Genomic DNA, 20,215 nt, shown 5'->3' on the forward strand with positions numbered 1-20,215 from the left:
ACATGAGTATGAGTGATAGTTGTAGCATTTCAAGAAAAGTTATAAATATGGTGTGAAACCCTTAGTCCAGCTCAGCATTAGGGACTGTCCCAAATAGTAATACTGTTAGTCCCCAATAGACAAAGCACTTGTTTGTGTTACTCAAGTTGATTTGACTCATGGGTCACTAACCTTTCTTCATTAAGTCACTCTAACAGGGAGGTGGTAGAATCAATGACAGGGTTATGGATGTGGCAGTGGCCAAAGATGATGGCTTCAGCCTTCCTCAAAGTTTGTTAGAAGACATTACACATAACCCAAGATTGAATATCAGAAAAGCGATCTGACAACAGAAGCAACATGGAGGTGAAAGGGAGGTAAAGCTGGGTATCATCAGTATATCATGTGGAACCTGACCCTGTGTCTGTGGTTGATGTCTCCAAGGGCAACAACAAAATGGGGAATATAAGGGGTGCAAGGAAAGATTTTTAAAGAACTTTGCAGATAACTATGTGGGAATAGAAAGAGAGACCATTACTGGAGATGCTCTGGTTGCAAATAGATAGGTGAGAATGGAACCAGGTCAGGACAATATCACTGAACTGGACAATGGAGGAAAGGTGTTAGAGAAGGATGGCATGGTTAATTGTTCAAAGACCGTTAATTGTTCAGAGAGGTTGAGACAAAATAATTTACCACGGTCACAATCACAGGGGATCGCATTTGTAACTTTGGTTTGGAGCCACTTCAGTGTTGTGGTATGGATGAATACTTGATCAAACAGATTCAATATATGGGGGTTGGATTCTATGCCCCTCTCTCCCACCCACCCCCATATGCAGCCTGGTGTGTTTTTGGCAGGGGAGGGCACATAAAATATGAGGAGTAGCGAGCCCACCGATTTCCTGTCCACCCCCAACCTGGGGTCCCCATAGTACACTTGTTGAACGGGGGCCAAAATTGGCAACCCACCTGCCATTTTTAAATAAGTAATTAACAGGTAATTGAGCTTGTTACCAAGGCCTGCATTGCACACTGCCCATGCCATATAATGGCCCATTACTCAGTTCTAGCACTATTGGCACTGCTAGAATTGGTGGTCAATCAGATTGGGCAGCAGCTCTTAACGGCTGGATTTCCTCCCACTGTGAGGCAGAAGTCCAATCGTCAGCTTGTTTAGCAGACTGGCGACATATTATCGCTGCAAACAGGCTCTTCTGGGTCTGTTGACTGCCAGCTGATTCTTGCAATGGAGGTTGGGGGGGTGCAGGCAATATGCCTCCTCATCTGTGAAATTCCACCCGGGATTGCATTAAAGATGGATGACAACAGATTCAAGACCTTTAGAGAGGAAAGGAAGGTTGAAGATGTGGACGTAAGGATAGAGGGATTTAGGATGAGTATTTTGAGGAAGAGGTGATGGCAATTTTGAAAGTAAGGACAGTATCTGGGGAGAGAAAATCATACTAAGTTAGCTAGCATGGGGGATTGGGAGGATAATTAGGTGGCCAGCAGTTTAGTGGGAATAGGGTCAAGGGGGCAGGTAGATGGTAGAGGTTGCAGGTTTGGAAAGTGCTGTCAAAAAAGCCATGGTTATTTATTGCATTGCATCATGTAGAAGGTACACACCGCAGAGGCAAACACACTGTAGCATGGGCCTTAACCTGCAGTGTGGGAGTTATGAATTTTTTAAATAGTCATAAATTCTCTTCAAGTGCAAATAAGGTCTCTAAAACTGTCATGTTAAGTTACATAAATCCTTAGCCCTTTAATTAAAAAAAAACACTGCCTGTTTCACTGTGAGTTGAAAAAATATCTGTTCCAGCAATTACAATAGCTGTTTGTTGACATTACCCCAAGGGCTATCACTCTGGCATTATTATTGCTTGGCTGCTTTCCACAGACTATCATTATCCCAGTAGGGGATCCTAAATTCACAGCTTGTTTGACAGCTCAAAAGAGGTTATTAAAGGATTAGCTGTCTTTGTAGGGTTATGAATACAAGTGTGTTTTTATAAAGAATTAAGTACTTGAGGGCATTTAAATGTCTTGAATGGGTTCTCATGAATGTGAGTTTTTTTTTATAGTAAAAGGCTGTAATTGGTATTTAGACCTTTATTTTATTTCATCTCAATATGGCTCCTGAGGTCTGCCCATGAGGTGGCATGCAAGATGCAAGACCAAAAGGTGGTGCATGTGCTGGCATTAAATTGGTTATAAGGGGTCATGGTGTTGGCATAAGTTGAAACAGGGCTATAATTGGCAATTGGGTGGCTGGCTGGCTGGCATTGTCATGAAGCTATTAATGTGTATGATGCTATTAGAAATTATTTTAAATTGGACTTGTAGTAGGGTCTGTGCCTGTCAGCGTGAGTGTGTGTGTCTTAACTAGATTAAAGCCAGCTAGTCTGGGTGCTCTGATGCATAGTAGCTTTGAGATGTGAAACAGTGAGGTAAAGAGTATATTTGCATTTTGTTGAATAAACCATTCAAAGGCGGGGGGTGCGGGGGGTGAAATCTTGCACCTAGCTAGGAGACACCAAGCAATATATTTATATTAGTAATAAAACTGGTACTATGAAAGGGATTTTATTGTTGGAAGAGGTGGAGTTCAAAGGGCCTGGCAATGCAATGAGAATTTACATTTAAAGGGAAGGTTAGGTATATATAGAAGAGTTTTGTATGTGGAAGTCAACAGCATGTGAGGTCTAAGCAGCCTGTAAACCTACCACTGTGTCTGTGAAGGAATAAATTGAAATGAGCCTCACTTTGAATTCGTAAGATAAAATGTGTTTAGCTTGGTCTGTTTCAGTCTATGGGTTATTGTTGCCTTGGTGAAGATCACCTGGGAGTGATTAATTTGGCGATTTGTTTAATAGTTATTATGGTAGTAATTTGTAGGTGTATGTGTTTAATATCTTGTAAAATTAATAAATATTTAATTTAATTTATATAAAAAAACCTCTGGAGGCTTGGAGATTTCACTTCTGAATTCAGAGCTGCATCTCAAATATACCAATTGAAAGTATAGGTTCTGACAGTTGTTTAAAGTTTCCCTCTGGGATTTTAAATAACTCAGCCTTTACCAACTGCTGTGTCATAACACATCGGTTGGCAAGAAGGGTGTGGGGTAATCAGGAGGCAGTCATGGGCTTGCATGGAAAATGAGAGGTCATTGTGGGTGGGTGGAAGACATGGGTTGGCATGGAGCATATGTGGGGCCACTGGAAGTGGGTAAGGGCATGGATTGGCATGTGTTGGCATGGACAGGACATGGAAAGTGGCTGGAGGGGTGGTGCGAGAGGGTGTGAGGGTGGGGACTATAGGGACTAATATTTAACAAAACAACTAGGATAAAGTCCTAAAGAACTGAGGCAGGCTTTGAAACAGCCTGCTTTGGCACTCAGCTGTCCTCTGGCCACCTTCAGTCTGCATCCCTGGATAGAATGCCTGACTCCATCCCATACATGCCACCATTCCTGCCACCGCTCCCTCCAGCAACACCGCACCCCCCACTTCCCTCCCTCTACCCCGGAGCAAAGATTCAGCCATCCAGCTGAGTTTTTCCCGAAGAGGGAGTAGTGAGCTGGGCAATTTCACGACTCATGCTACCAGCCCTTGCAGTGAAAATCTGAGTCTTATTTAGAGCATATGGTTATGAGGTAAAATGTGCACTGTCATAAAAAGAAATCCTTGGGGGAAAACACATTGAATGCATCTACATTATACACAAGTGGGACATATAAAATTTGGATTAACTGGCATTCTATTATGTCAATGAGAACTTATTTGCAGCAAGACAGAATAATGTTGTTATGGAAAAGTGCAATAATTTTCAAGAGTATTGAAGCTGATGACATTGGAAAAGGAACTTTTTTTGGCCAGGGTTTCCTATGCTTTTACAAATTACTATCATACACTGGATATCTTAACACTGCTGGTTCAGCTAACACCTCTTCTTTCACTGCATGGGGCAATTACTTTTCTTTATAATCCATGGCAAAGGCTGTTAGCAGCACAGTTATATAGGGTGCAACAAGCCAAAATAATTGAGAAATTTGGAATGTTCTGCAAGGCAAGGCCCCTCTGATGGCTTGAGGCATTTGAACCTTTTTTCAGCAATCCGAAGGTCTACTGTGCCAAAATGCTGGTAGCTTCAACCTCATTATAGACTACGAGATGCAAAACAGCTCAAGTCGTAAAGATGATGAATGCAGTAGAGTATGTCCAGGACAGTTTTCTGAACCAATTAGCACCAACAAGGGAACACTGCCTACTCGATTTAGTAATGAGTAATGAAACAGAGTTAATTTATATTCTAACAGTATGGGAAACAGAGACTATATCAGAATAGAGTTTGACATTATAGCACTATGGAATCGCAGAATCTTTACAATGCAGAAGGAGGCGATTTGGTCCATCAAGTCTGCACTGGCTCTCTGAAAGAGCATTTCACCTAGTTCCACTCTCCTGCCTTATCCTGGTAACCTTGCGCGTTCTCTCTTCTCAAATAGAATTCCAATTCCCTTTTGAATACTTCAATTGAACCTGCCTTCACCACCCTCTCAGGAATTTTGTTCCAGACTCCAGTCACCCTCCGGATGAAAAAACTTTTCCTCATATCACGATTACACTATTAGCCAATTATTTTGAATCTGTGCCCTCTAATTCTTGATGCTTTCTTGAATGGGAGCAGTTTCCCGCTATTTGCCCTGTCCATACCCGTCAGGATCTTGAATACCTCTTACAAGTCTCCTCTCAGCCTTCTTTTTTCCAAGGAAAAAATTTCCAACCTCTCCATCTATTCTCTTGGCTACAGTTGTTTATTCTTGTAACCATTCTTGTGAATCCCCTCTGTACTCTCTCCAATACCTTCACATCCTTCCTCAAGTATGTTGCTTAGAACGAGACGCAGTACTCCAGATGATACCTAACTAGCGTTTAAGAAGGAAAATGAGCACACCTAAACCAACGTTTTAAACTTAAGTATGGTTGACTTTGAAGAAATGAGATGGAAGCTAGCATATTAAATTGGTCTGAGCTATCAACAGGTAAACCTATATATAAAAAAGTGGGACAGAATCAAAGGAGTATTTAGTACAATGCAAGAACAATACATATCCCATAAGAAGAAAAGTTCCACTTGTACAACTTACCAACTATAGTCAGCATATCAGGTGAAATAAAATATAATGTTTAAGGAAGTGGAAATGCCAAGACAAATGGTATTTCAGCTGGCTGGGAGAAATATAGAGAACAAATAAAAAGAAAGAAAACATTAAGAGCTGCAAAAGAAATATGAAAAAATGCGCATACAATAAAAAGCCACATAGTAGAGATATATTAAAAGAGTGGCTAAGAGAAATGTGGGCCCATTAAAGACAGATGCAGGTGGTACTGTAATTGTCAACAAGGTAATGACATATTTGCTAAATTAGTACAAGTACAGTTTCACAAAACCGACGATCTCAGGACTGGGTCTGTGCCAGATTTCGGATCTTGCCAGTTTTTGGAGAAAATAAATTGGAACCTTAATTCAATGAATAGGTCAGATCGGGCAGATTGGGCCAAGCTGGGTCAGGTGAAGTCAAGGGTCACTCCGATCACTCAAAAGCAAAGACAGACATACAAAGCCAATAATTGGTCAGCATGTCACCATGCTGCAGCACCTAGCCGAACAAACTATCTTACTCATCTAATAAGAATTAAAATTCACATGTGGTAACTTAAAAAAAAATGTCCAGTTTTCGCATATCGCAAGTTTTTGGATAGCCGGATTTGAGACACTGTACCTGTATTTTGTATTTGTGTTTACAGCAGAAGAGGATAGTAGGCCAACAATAGAAAGGAAACTAAAAATAAATCAAAGGGTGAAATTTACAGGTATTAAAAAATGTTAATGGAGAAAGTAATGAAATTTAGGATAGAGGATTACAAGAAGCATGTGAAGAAAAGTCTTTTGATTCAGTAATTGTGCTTAGATCGGAAATTTGCTAATGTCAATTAGCATAAGATAAGAAAATAAGAATTAGCATGATAAGAAAGGTGGGAGATAGAAATCAGGTAACTTACAGGCCTAACAGTTTGATGCCAGTTATGGAGAAGCTATTAGAATCCATCATTAGGGATACAGTGTCTGATCATTTGAACAAAAATGAGCTGATCAGAGAAAGCCAAAATTTCCTTAAGGTTTTGTCACATCTGACTATTGGAATTTTTTTGAGGTCACTAATTGAGTACATAAGGAAATATCTAGGAATGTCAGACTTCCAGAAGGCATTTATAAGGTTCAATACAAGAGATTATTAACAAAAGTGAGAATTCACAGAATTGGGGATAGCCTTTAGAATTGGGCTGGAAAATGGTTAGGAGGCAGAGTGGAATTAGAGTTGGCAGAATGTGACAACGGAATGCCCAGGGATCTGGTCATCATACTTATTAAAGGCTCGGATGAAAGAATAGAGAGTTGAATATCCCAGTTTGCCGCTGATACTGTTAGGAGAGCAAATATGAAGATGGGAGCAGAACATTGCAAAGAGACACAGATTAAGTACGTGGGAAAACTGGTGCAAATGGAGTTCAACATGGACAAGTGCAAAGTCATCCACTCAGGACTCAAGAAAAATAAATTGGAGTATTTACTAAATGGGTAGAAACTGGAAACTGCAGAGAAGCAAAACAATTTGGGGGTCCAAATACACAAATCATTAAAAGCTAGTAGGCAAGAACAAAATACAATCAAAAAGGGCTAATCGAATGATGACCTTTTCCTCAGGAGGCTGGAATACTAAGAGGACTATTTTAAAGTCTTGGTCAGACCCCTTCTGGAGTACTGCATTCAGTTTTGGGCAGGACTCCTCTCAGAAAGTTGGCCTTAAGTGGGGTGCAGTACAGTCATCAAAATGATACCCAGTCTTAGAGGATTAAATTGAGGACAGGTTGCAAAAATTTGGCATCTATTCCTTTTGAATATAGCATATTGAGGACTGATCTGATCCAGGTGTTTAAAATGTTAAAAGGATTTGACAAGATAAGTACCAAGAAACTGTGTTAAAAGCAAAAAACTGCGGATGCTGGAAATCCAAAACAAAAACAGAAATACCTGGAAAAACTCAGCAGGTCTGGCAGCATCTGTGGATAGGAGCACAGTTAACGTTTCAAGTCCGAATGACCCTTCAACAGAACGAAGTAAAAATAGAAGAGAGGTGAAATATAATCTGTTTGGGGGGCGGGGGGAGGGGGGGACAAGAAGAGCTGGATAGAGGTCCAGTGATAGGTGGAGATAACCAAAAGATGTCACAGACAAAAGGACAAAGAGGTGTTGAAGGTGGTGATATTATCTAAAGGAATATGCTAATTAAGGGTAGAAAGCAGGATGAGCAAGGTACAGATAGCCCTAGTGGGGGTGGGGTGGGGGAAAGGGATCGAAATAGGCTAAAAGGTAGAGATAAAACAATGGATGGAAATACACTTAAATTGGTCTGTCCGCAAGTATTACCCAGACTTCCCTATCGCTTGCCATTTCAACACTCCACCCTGCTCTCATGCCCACATGTCTGTCCTTGGCTTGCTGTGCAGCTCAATGCAAACTGGAGGAACAGCACCTCATCTTCCAACTAGGCACTTTAAAGCCTTTCGGACTGAATAGAGTTCAACAATTTTAGATCATGAACTTTCTCCTCCATCCCCACCCCCTTTCTGGTTCCCCCCTCCTTTTTGTTTTTTCCAATAATTTATATAGATTTTTCTTTCCCCACCTACTTCCATTTTTAAGTGTATTTCCATCCATTGTTTTACCTCTACCTTTTAGCCTATTTCGATCCTTCCCTCCACCCCACCCCCACTAGGGCTATCTGTACCTTGCTCGTCCTGCTTTCTACCTTTAATTAGCACATTCCTTTAGATAATATCACCACCTTCAACAACTCTTTGTCCTTTTGTCTGTGACATCTTTTGGTTATCTCTACCTATCACTGGCCTTCTATCCAGCTTTTCTTGTCCCACCCACCCCCCCTCAAACCAGATTATATTTCACCTCTCTTCTATTTTTACTTAGTTCTGTTGAAGGGTCATTCGGACTCGAAACATTAACTGTGCTCCTATGCACAGATGCTGCCAGACCTGCTGAGTTTTTCCAGGTATTTTTGTTTTTACCAAGAAACTATTACACCTGCTAGGTGAAACCCAAGATCTTAGAATTCCAAAGGGTAATACTGATGTTAAGCCAATTGGAGATTTCAAGGGTGAGATTTTCAGGTTTTTGTGTTCTAAAGGTATCAAGAGATGTGAAGGAAAGTTGGATATTTTGGAGTGGAGGTGTGGATCTGCCATGTTCTAATTAAACAACAGAGCAAAGGCTGACTGACCTCTTCCTTATGTTCATATATTTTACTGAATGGCAAAAAAAAGTATTCATGAACAGAAAATTCAATTCCAGAAATGTATTGTGGGGTCAGAAGGGTCACCCCACCTCCATATTCAGGTGGGTTTTCAAAACTTGCTTTTGTGTTTCTTATATCATCTACAGCAGTCAATTTAAGGATTGCATGTTAGGTTACTCTAGAAACAAAAAGATGTTGCAAATTGTACATCACAAGATCCAATAAATCTTTGCCCAGTATGGCAGAAAGGCCTCACAGAAGGCACAGGATTCTTCATTCCATACTTAAATTTGGCCAACACTGCTTTCAATGGCTACTAACAATACCTAAAAGCAGTGCAGTCCAATAATGGTGGTGGCCATGCCACTGCTGCATATGATATTGGATCCTTCAACACCTGCTTTCATCCCACAAGTGGGCACTGAACAATCCAATTTCTAGGCTACTATTTCTAAATAATGAACAGCATCAACATATTTCTTCCACATTCCCAACAATTTTCAATCATCTGTATTAGTCACATGCTTCTTTGAAACCACAATGAATTCCTCACACTTTTTCATCCAGGTCCTGCAGAACTTATTCAGAACTACTCTGAAAATATTAGCTTTATTCATACTCCATACTGTTTGAATAATCTTTCACCATCTCAAGCCTCCTATCTTTTAAGTACTTCAAAAGAAATCCTACAGATTACTATCTACATAGAAACACAGAAAATAGGAGCAGGAGTAGGCCATTCGGCTCTTCGAGCCTGCTCCGCCATTCATAATGATCATCCAACTCGATAGCCTGCTCCCACTTTCTCCCCATATCCTTTGATCCCTTTTGCCCCAAAAGCTATCTCTAACTGCTTCTTGAAAACATACAATGTTTTGGCCTCAACTACTTTCTGCGGTAGCAAGTTCCACAGGCTCACCACTCTCTGGGTGAAGAAATTTCTCCTCGTCTCAGTCCTATATGGTCTACCCCGTATCCTCAGATTGTGCCCCCTGGATCTGGACTCCCCCACCATCAGGAACATCCTTTCTGCATCTACCCTGTCTAGTCCTGTTAAAATTTTATAGGTTTCTATGAGATCCCCCTCATTCTTCTGAACTGCAGCGAATGTAATCCTAACCGACTCAATCTTTCCTCATATGTCAGTCCCTCTATCCCAGGAATCAGTCTGGTAAACCTTCGCTGCACTCCCTCTATAGCAAGAACATTCTTCCTCAGATAAGGGGACCAAAATTGCACGCAATATTCCAGTGTGGTCTCACCAAAGCTCTGTATAATTGCAGCAAGACATCCCTACTACTGTACTTGAATCCTCTTGCTACAAAGGCCAACAAAACATTTGCCTTCTTTACTGCCTGCTGCACCTGCATGCTTACCTTCAGCGACTGGTGTACGAGCACACTCCCCTCTCTCAATTTATAGCCACTCAGATAATAATCTGCCTTCCTGTTTTTGCTACCAAAGTGGATAACCTCACATTTATCCACATTATACTGCATCTGCCATGCATTTGCTCACTCACTCACCTTGTCCAAATCATACTGAAGCATCTCTGCATTCTCCTCACAGCTCACCCTCCCACCCAGCTTTGTCATCTGCAAATTTGGAGTTATTACATTTAGTTCCCTCATCTAAATCATTAATATATATTGTGAATAGCTTGGGTCCCAGCACCAATCCCTGCGGTACCCCACTAGTCATTGCCTGCCATTCGGAAAAAAACCTGTTTATTCCTACTCTTTGTTTTCTGTCTGCCAACCAGTTTTCTAGCCATCTCAATACACTACCCCCAATCCCATGCGCTTTAATTTTACACGTTAATCTCTTACGTGGGACTTTGTCAAAAGCCTTCTAAAAAGTCCAACTAAACCACATCCACTGGCTCCCCCTCATCAACTTTCATGGTTACATTCCCGAAAAATTCCAGTAGATTTGTCAAGCATGATTCCCTTTCGTAAATCCATGCTGACTCTGTCCGATTCTGCCACTGTTTTCCAACTGCTCAGCTATTAAATCTTTTATAATGGACTCTAGGAATCCCCCCACTACCGACATCAGGCTGACTGGTCTATAATTCCCTGTTTGCTCTCTGCTTCCCTTTTTAAATAGTGGGGTTACATTAGCTACTCTCCAATCTGTAGGAACTGTTCCAGAGTCTATAGAATCTCAGAAGATGACCACCAATGCATCCACTATTTCTACAGCCACTTGCTGAAGTACTCTGGGATGTAGATTATCAGGCCCTGGGGATTTATCTGCTTTCAACCCATCAATTTCTCCATCATCATTTCCCTACTAACACTGATTTCTTTTAGTTCCTCTCTCTCACTAAACCCTGTGTTCCCCAGCATTTCTGGTATGTTATTTGTGTTCTCCTTTGTGAAGACAGAATCAAAGTATGTATTTAGTTGCAAAAACAAAAATAGCTGGAAAAACTCAGCAGGTCTGACAGCATCTGCAGAGAAATATAGTTAACATTGAGTCTGTATGACTCTTCATCAGTATTTAGTTGGTCAGCCACTTCTTTGTTCCCTATTATAAATTCCCCTGTTTCTGACTGTAAGGGACCGACATTTGTCTTCACCAATCTTTTTCTCTTCACATACCTATAGAAACTTTTACAGTCAGTTTTTATGTTCCCCGCAAGCTTACTCTCGTACTCTATTTTCCCCTTCTTAATCAATCCCTTGGTCCTCCTTTGCTGAATTCTAAAGTGCTCCCAATCCTCAGGTCTGTTGTTTTTTCAGGCCAATTTGTATGCCTCTTCCTTGGATCTAATACTATCTCTAAGTTCCCTGGTAAGCCTTGATTTGGCCACCTTTCATATTTTACTTTTGCACCAGACAGGAATAAACAATTGTTGCAGTTCACCCATGCGCTCTTTGAATGTTTGCCATTGCCTATCCACTGTCATCCCTTTAAGTAACGTTTCCCAATCCATCATAGCCAACTTGCACCTCATACCATCGTAGTTTCCTTTATTAAGATTCAGGACCTTAGTCTCAGAGTCAACTAAGTCACTCTCCATCTTGATGAAGAATTCTAACATATTATGGTCGCTCATCCCCAAGGGACCTCACACAACTAGATTGCCAATTATTCCTTTCTCATTACACAATACCCAGTCTAGGATGGCCTGTTCTATCGTTGGTTCCTCAACGTATTGGTCCAGAAAACCATCCCATATACTAGGAATTCCACCTCTATGGTATTGTTACAAATTTGAATTGCCCAATCTATGTGCATATTAAAGTCACCCATAATTACAGATGTTCCTTTATTGCATGCGTCTCTAATTTCCTGTTTAATGCCATTCCCAACATCACCACTAAAGTTTAGGGGTCAATATACAACCCCCACTAATGTTTTTTGCCCCTTAGTGTTTTTCAGCTCTACCCATACAGCTTCCACATCATCGGAGCTAATATCTTTCCTCACTATTGCGTTAATAGATATGGCTGTTGTAATAATTCTTCCGGCATCATATTGTTAAATTTTATTTGATCAAAATGTCTGGTTGTACGTCTGTCATCTTTCTTGCATTTATGTGCAAAGAAGTATTTATGCATATGTGTCAGGTATGGCTCAGTTAGTAGCACTTGTCAGGTGACTGTGGGTTCAAATTCCATTTCAAGAAATGAAGCTCAAAAAAAGCATTCCAATGCAGTACTGAGGGAGTGCTGCACTGGGAAAGGTGCCACCTTTTGGCTGAAACTTTAATCCGTGGCCCTGCCTGTTCTTTCAGGTAGACATAAAAGACTCCATAGCACTATTGTGAAGAACAATGGGATTTTCTCTGGTGTCCAAACCAATACTTATCCCTCAACCAACATCACAAAAACAGATTATCTGGTCTTTATCAGATTGCTGTTTGTCGCAGGTTGCTGTGCACAAATTGACCACTGAGTTTTTTACATTACAACAGCGATTCACTTGGAAAGCACTTTATGGCTGTAAAATAGTTATGGACATCCCAAGGTTGTGACTCTGGTAGTTAATTCAAGCTGGTTTATTAACATTATGCATAAGATAGGTTACAGAGTAGGTATATGTCTCATGAGTACAGACTGTTCCTTCCTCTCTCCTGAGTATCTAGCACATGACTGCAACATCATTGTTACATCATGAGCGACATCTCTCATTACCATAACTATTCCATTAACCCATTACACTGCACTATATAAACGCAACCCTTTCTTTGTCTGATTAATAGCTGATATCTTCTGTTCAACCATTCCTCAGATAATTATGCAAGGTGCTTTCTTATTCATGTTCTTCTTTCTTGCTCTTTACTTCTTCCATTAGCTTTCACCTCATTTTTTACATTCTACGGGTATTTATAAATCACAAAGTTTCTTGCTGTCGGCTGACCAGTTTATCTTTTCCATTTCTGTTGTTTTGCTGATAGACGTATCTTCACTGCCATAAAACATTTAATTTCAGCTGAGACTGAAGGTCTTTGGAAGTGTAAGGGTGTGAATAAAGAATCTTGGATATAATGTTGTCATTTTCATGAAATTCTTGGTTGCTACCATGATAATGGCTCAGGGTTTCAGAGTCAATACAAAAAGTGGAAACTTAATATCAGCTTCTCAAATTCAAAAGTTTTGCCAATAGTTTGAGGAAGAGTACAGAATATCATAGCTTTTTTTAATTCATTCCTGGGATCTGCGTGTCGCTAGCTAGGCCATGATTTATTACCCATCCCTAATTGCCCTTGTTCAGAGGGCATTTCAGTAGTTGAATCAACCAGATTGCTGTGGGCCTGGAGTCACAGGTAGAGACAGCAGATTTCCTTCCCTGAAGGACATTAGTAAACCAGATGGGTTTTTTTTACAACAATCGGTAATGGTTTCATGGTTATCATCAGATTTTTAATTTCAGATTTTCATTGGATTCAGATTTCACCATCTACCATGGTGCGATTTGAACCCAGGTCCCCAGAATATTAACCAGGGTCTCTGGATTATTAGTCCAGTGACAATACCACTATGCCATTGCCTCCCCTTATATATCCCCTTAGATGTATTGAAAAAAGTGAACATAATTGGTAAAAAAAAAGGTAGAATCGGTTGTTTTTATATCTTTTCTTGCATTTGTGCTTGTATGGACCCGCATTGTTCACCCTCTTATCTGCACATCTTTTAACATATTTTCATTATGACAGTTTTCTATTAAGTAGCTTTGCCCCTCCCCTTCTCTGTAACCTTCTCGAGTCTTGCAATCCACCAATCTCTACATTCCTCCAATGCAGGACTTCTTGCACATTGCTGATTTTAATTGCTCTGCTATCAGCGGCCATGCCTTCAGCTGCCTAATCCCAGAAACTCTTTTTATGAAACCCGCCGCCTCTTTACTTCTTTCTCCTCCCCTAAGGCACTTATTAATCTACATCTTTAACCAAGCTTTTAGTCACCTCTTTTACTATCTCTATGTGGTTCAGAGTCCAATTTTGTTTATCACTCCTGTGAAGCACCTTTGGACATTTTATTACTTTAAAAGGCGCTACGCAAATGCAAGTTTTTCTCGTTATTGTTGATTATTCAACCCATCAACTCCCTCTTTTGAGTACCTGGTGTTTCTTCCCTCTTCCTTCCCATCTCCATTGTTTTTATTTAAACATTACTAAAATGCTTGCTTTCTTTTAGCTTTCAGTTATGAGATGATGTATACATCCAAAATGTTTCCTTGTCTTTTCTCTTTACAGAAGGTGACTGATTTGCAGTGCATTTCAAGCATTTTTGTGTTTTTATTTACATTGGGGGAGTTGAATGTAAAACAAATGAGGATCTGAGTTGGAGTGATATGCTATGTTTTTTTTATTTTTAGAACTAAAAAAACATTACTTTGCCCTTCCTCTCCTGAAAGACTTATATGTTTGTATTGTTCCGAGCGGTAGCAAACCTGAATTTTCCATCAATGGCCATTCCTCGCATCAACCTAAAGAAATAATCAGCATTATCAAACTATTTACCAGTGGAAGGAGGCCCGATGCTTCCACATCCATGCACCTTCTAGGAGAGGGTCACTGGATAGAAATGAGAAATGAGAACCTTGCCAAATAGCTTCGGTAGTTGGGAGAAAGAAATGGCATAATATGAGATCTTGCGGTTTTAGTGACCAGCCTGCTGGTTGATGGAGGACAACGATTGTGAAGATCATCGATTGGACTCATTTCAAGCGTCCTTTTAGATAATTTTGTTTCTTAACCTAGATTAATTTCCAATAATTGGTTAGTGTTGATCAATCTGCTGTACGGAAGTTAATGCAATGGCAGTCACTGACATTCTTGGAAATACAGTCTTGATGTTCTAAAGTCTTATTAAATATAAATTGTATTGGGTTCTGGAGACAACTGTTTTTCTAAATTAACCTCATAACAACAGTGGTTAGGTGATCTGTTGTCTACTCTGGGATGCAGAATATGTTCCTCAGATATGTGGATGTTGTCAATACAGGTGTTCAGAGGCACTAGATGACATATGGGTGAACTATAGTACAATAACTTTAGCCTTGCTACAGGTATAATTTGTGACTTCACAGTTGTGATTTCACAACATGGGTATGTTAAAATAACAATTGCTGAATAGTAGACTAAGTGTGACACACACTATTTCCAATAATTGGGTTAAAGATTGCATCCTTAATAAGAGCCATCAATTTTCCAACACGTTTGTTCCAGTCAGATGAATCTTGTTAATCTACAAAACAAAATTAAGCACTGCATGGAAAAAAGAATTCCATCTTGGGAGAACAATGGGGAGAACAGAAGGAAAGAAATGACAATGTCAATTTTGCTAACTAATCCAGGAGTGTCGAGGATAATCAAGACTATAGATGAGAAATTGGGCTCATTAGTGCCCACATTTTGGACGCTACAAGTGCCTTTAGAGCTCCAAAATGGCATCTGGGCATAATCGCTTACAGGGTGAATCACGCGTGATGCCATATTGGTGCAAACATTAGCACCTGAAGTGAATGGCTGCAGGAAGTTTGCAGAGGAAACAGATCAGGACATCGGTGTGCAATACTGATTTGGTGCCACTAGTGCCATACTTCACACAGCTAAACATGTGTTCAGCAGCAGGAAGGACTCTGCAGCAGAACTATTTGAAGGGATCATCACTACTTAAAAGTTACCTGCTGGTCGATTCCTTCTGTTGCTATGATTCTACAAGCTTTTGGTGGTTCTTGTAGTTGTTACAAGTTGCAAAGTCTACAGCAATTGGTGTGACAGGTGCTGGAGTATTTTTTGCTGGCTTCAAAGTTTCTGCGCAAACTAATTGCTGCCAGACATCACGGCACTGGTACTCTTAATCTACAACATGTCAGAGGGTAGGCAGAGAAGAGTGCAAAGCACTCCTGGCTGGTCTCCCACATTCTACCCTCCGTAAACTGAAGTTATTCAAAACTATGCTGACCGTGTCTTAATTTGCAGCAAGTCCTGTTTACCCATTCTGTGCTCGCTGACCTAATTTGGCTCCCGGTCAAGCAACGTCTTGATTTTAAATGTCTCATCCTTGTTTTCAAATCCCTCCCTGGCCTCATCCCTTCCTACCTCTATAATCTCCTCCAGGCACACAACACTCCAAGATATCTGCTAATATCCTCTAATTCTGAACTCTTGAACATCTCAACAATTTTAATCACTCCATCATTAGTGGCAATGCTTTCAGTGGCCTAGGCCCAGTGCTCTAGAATAACCTCCCCAAGCCTCTCTACCTCACATTTCTCCTTGAAGACCCCTTAAAACCAAGCTTTTGATCATCTGACCTAATCTCTCCTTATGTAGCTCAGTGACATATTTAATTTTAGAATACTCCTGTGAAGTGCCTTGGGACATTTTATAATGGCAAAGGCACTATATAAATATAAGATATTGTTTTTGTTGACAAGCTGCTGGATGAGGAAGGAACAGGACACAAGGGCTCTAAGCAGAAGACCATATCCGCCCTGGGATAGCATTCAGGGAGAAGTTCTCGTATCTGAACCATAGCAAGGAACAGTGTGTGACACATCTGTGCTTCAGCAAAGCCAGCCTCCCTGAAACACACAACTGCAATCTCTGAGGAGGGCAAGGTCTGCATTGTCAGTGGCTGTAAAGGTAACCATGCCAATTTTTGATGGGTCTGCTTCCTTTTAGGTTGGAGCAGGAGATATTTGCAACATCTTCCAGTTTTCTGGCCACTGTTGCAGCAGAGAGATACCTGATATTCTCCATTCAAAGACAACTCTATATTTCATTCTCTTCTGCCAGAGACAAGCAGAGCAAGCTCTCAGCTTTGTCAGGATTGCGGACTTCCCAAAGGTGCAAACTAACATTGACTGCATGCACATCACTTTGCCGGTACTGCATGTCAACTCTACCCTATAGTGAATCGGAAAGGGATTCTACTCCCTGAAAATCCAACTGATGTGTAAACAAAGCAGTGATTCATGCAGTTCAATGTCTGGTATCATGGCAGCTGTCATAATGCCTTTAGTCTGTGGCAGTCTGCTGTCCCAGCTGTGCTTAAGCCACTACAGAACACCAAAGGCTGTTTACTGGGCGACAAGGGCTAACCTTTGACAACATGGTTGTTGGCTCTAGTGCACAACCCATGCACACTTATACAGCATGCATACAATGAAAGCCATGCCACCACAATTATGTAGTAGAACAAATCATTGGCATGCTGAAAAAAACATGTCCGCTGCCTGAACTGCTCTGGAGGAGCCCTACTGTACTTGGTATGGTAGGTGTTAAGACTCATGGCGGTCTGTTGCATGCTGCACAGCCTTGCCAATATAAGGGCACAGTTCTAGCCAACAACTATAGGATAAGCAATTGCAGGCTGGCTGCATCACCTTGGCATGAGTGGCAGCAACTTTGGCCAGCCGGCTGACAGGCGATAGCAAGGGCACAAACAGAAAGCAAGGGGTAGGACGATGAATGCCGTCTTCCTGGGAGGGGGCAGCTGGTTCATGCTTCATAAAGCTCCTGCTTACACCCTACAAGCTAATTTGCACGCCGTAATCCACGGTCATGATGGCAACTGTCCCACCTTGCAGGGTAGAATGCTGACCTTGCATGATGGCATTGAGCTTCCACTGCAGCATTCAGATGTTGGGTAGTTGTTGCTTGTGCTGTAATGGATGCTAAGATATCAGCCATCAGACTGGAATGTGGTGGGATGGACAATCTACCCTCCCCCCCACCACCCTGCCCAAGCTGCTTGACATTGGCCACAGGATTTCTGGCAGGCTTGCCAATGCACCAAGCATTTCACTGTGCAAATCTATTAGAGTTCTTCTGCAGGTTGTGCCATCAAAATGATCATCTTAGTCCTCTGCCACAGAAGAAGTGCATGTGTACACCATCTATAGCTCGTAAATCAAAAGAGAGTGAGGTGAGTGTGAGAAGGAGGTTTAGAAATGACGATACTATCACCTCCATTTGTTTCACTGATGGCCACAGCCTCAGCAATAGGCGCCCCAATAATGACAGTCTTCCCCATGGAAGTTAGACCATGTAGACACAACTCTTCCTCCTCCAGTTAGCTTCTGCTGCCTTTAGTTATGCAGCACTTTCTCTTGCAAAAAAGAGCTCAGTGCGTCAGTGAGTGTAGTTTAATCTGTTTGGCTGATGTGGCTATCATGGATGTATTGCTAGCAATGTGTGTAGTCTGTAGGATGTGGATATGTGGCTTGCAGCAGTGCTGTTTGCGAGGGTAAGGTGAAGCATATGAATATTAGGCATAGGCCCGATTGATAAAAGGTTATTGGTAGGTCAGTGATGGGGGTGTGCTGAATTAAGCAGTGTCTGAGGATAATGAAACAGTTATAGGATATGGCATTTGAAGATGCATTCGCTGGCCTTGACGACTCGTGTGAGGTCATTAAGCTTTTTGCGATGCTGTATCAAGGTCCTTCAGGCTAGATTCCTGACATTGACCTGTACAAATATCTACTCCCACTACCTTTTGACAATGTGTCTGGAGGGCTTCCTTCTGCCCTGCTGATACAGGACATTTCTCATCCTCCTGACCTCCTCCATCACAACAAACACTGGCAAAAGATCTCCAGTGCAGCAACCACAAACCTTGGAGCGCATTCTCTTCCCTATTATGCCATTCTTCACTCTTTTTCATGTCAAATTATTTTCAGCCATGACTCCCAGCACCTGGTCCAGCCACAATTCATCTCCCTTTTAGAGGTGCAGGCTAGCTTTAAGCACTGCACACTGGCTTTTCGGGGTTGTAGCTACTAACAATATTAGCCTCCTGCTGACGCATCCAGCCAATGAACAATGAACTAGCTTGAAGCAGAAATTATTCAAAGGCAGCATGAAGTTGGTGCACTACAATCAATGACATGGTTTGACTGCACATCATGATCCATATGGTCGTTTTGATGAGGAAAATTTTTTCACTTCAGAGGATCATGAGTCTGTGGAACTCTTTTCCCCAGCGAGCAGTAGAGGCAGGGTCATTAAAATTTTTAAGGCAGAGGTAGATAGATTCTTGATTAACAAGGGAGTCAAAAAGTATAGGGAGTAGCTGGGAAAGTGGCAGAGGCCATAATCAGATCAGCCAAGATCTTACTGATGGCGAAGCAGACTTGTGGGACCAAATGACCTACTCCTGTTCCTAATTTGTTCACATGTATATTTTCAGGGGCTATCCATTTTAGTTTATTTATGTTTATTGCAAAGTGTGAAATCCATACAATTCTTCCAGGTTGAAAATTGTGTGCCATAAAAACAAACATCCTGAAAATAGGGGGATAGACATGGAAAAAATCTTTAAAATACAACTCTCTAAAAGCAAACATACAAATCATATTGATTATGATAGTTTAATATTTGACTTTCAGTACAGCAGTTAGTGTAAATATTCTCTGTATTTACTACAGTTATACTCTACATCATTGGTGGGAGGTGGGACAAGGCCTCATCTTTCTCAAGCAAACTTCAACAAATGACAATAGGAGAATGAAAATATTACAAGGCAAGTCTCTAAAATATGCTTTTATCTAAGTGCTCCATTGCCCTATATCAAATGCCAACGATAGCTGAATGTTACTTTCCCTTTGAAGTGACACCTCAGACCATTATCAAGTCCTGCCAGTGAACGAAATGCCACGTCAAACTACCCACAAATATAAAACTGATGTATTATTACGTCTTTACTCCAAAGGAATATTCAATTCATTAGAAAATGATCAGTGTTGTAACATTTGCCAGAGTTTGTTGACTGAATGGTTGCAAAATAAAACACACTTTAAATAAATTAATACACGATCAAAATGGAAAATCATGAAAGAGACGGCAGCTATTTACCCGGTATCCGGTTGCTTACTGATGCTGAGTGCTGGCTGCTATCTAATAGCTGATGCCCGGTAGAGCCGGTCCCTTGTGTTTTTGCTGAGATTGCTCTCGGTGTTCTTCTGTATCCACGAGCTGAGGAAGTGCCACGTCAAGAGGTCGCCGCCGGCACTCGCACTCCTAGTGCACAGCAAGCGATAGTGTGCGCACGCGCGGTTTCAGGGCACTCATAGGCACACGTCAGCGCTGAAGGACAATAGGAATCCCCGGCAGCTAAAAGAAACAATAGGAAACCATGGAAACGCGGGATAGACGAAGGAGAGAATAGAAGGCTGGAGTGACGGGAAACATGTAACAGAAGGGAAGACTGGGCAACATCCCGCGACCTGTGGGCATCAAAGAGACTGGAGTACCTGGGCATCAGGGAAGACAAGTTTTAATTTAATTTGACACGTGTCCTTTTAGGTTTGGCTTAATTAGCAGTTAAATGCTGATGCCCCTTTAAAAAGGATACACAGTACCTGCCAACTCTTGAAGGTCACTGAAATCG

At 41.3% G+C, this 20,215-nt stretch overlaps 1 protein-coding gene across 1 annotated transcript in view; it reads right to left on the bottom strand.

Annotated features, from left to right (window-relative positions):
- sec24d (SEC24 homolog D, COPII coat complex component) overlaps positions 1 to 19,837 on the bottom strand; it is a 250,364-nt gene extending 230,527 nt beyond the window's left edge. Inside the window, exon 1 of the mRNA XM_041185982.1 lies at positions 19,681 to 19,837. The gene's annotated coding sequence lies outside the window, so the exon portion shown is untranslated. The remainder of the gene's footprint in view (positions 1 to 19,680) is intronic.
- Between the last annotated feature and the right edge of the window lie 378 nt (positions 19,838 to 20,215).

This window comes from Carcharodon carcharias, chromosome 1 (genome assembly GCF_017639515.1).
Source record: "Carcharodon carcharias isolate sCarCar2 chromosome 1, sCarCar2.pri, whole genome shotgun sequence".
Classification (NCBI taxonomy): Eukaryota; Metazoa; Chordata; class Chondrichthyes; order Lamniformes; family Lamnidae; genus Carcharodon; species Carcharodon carcharias.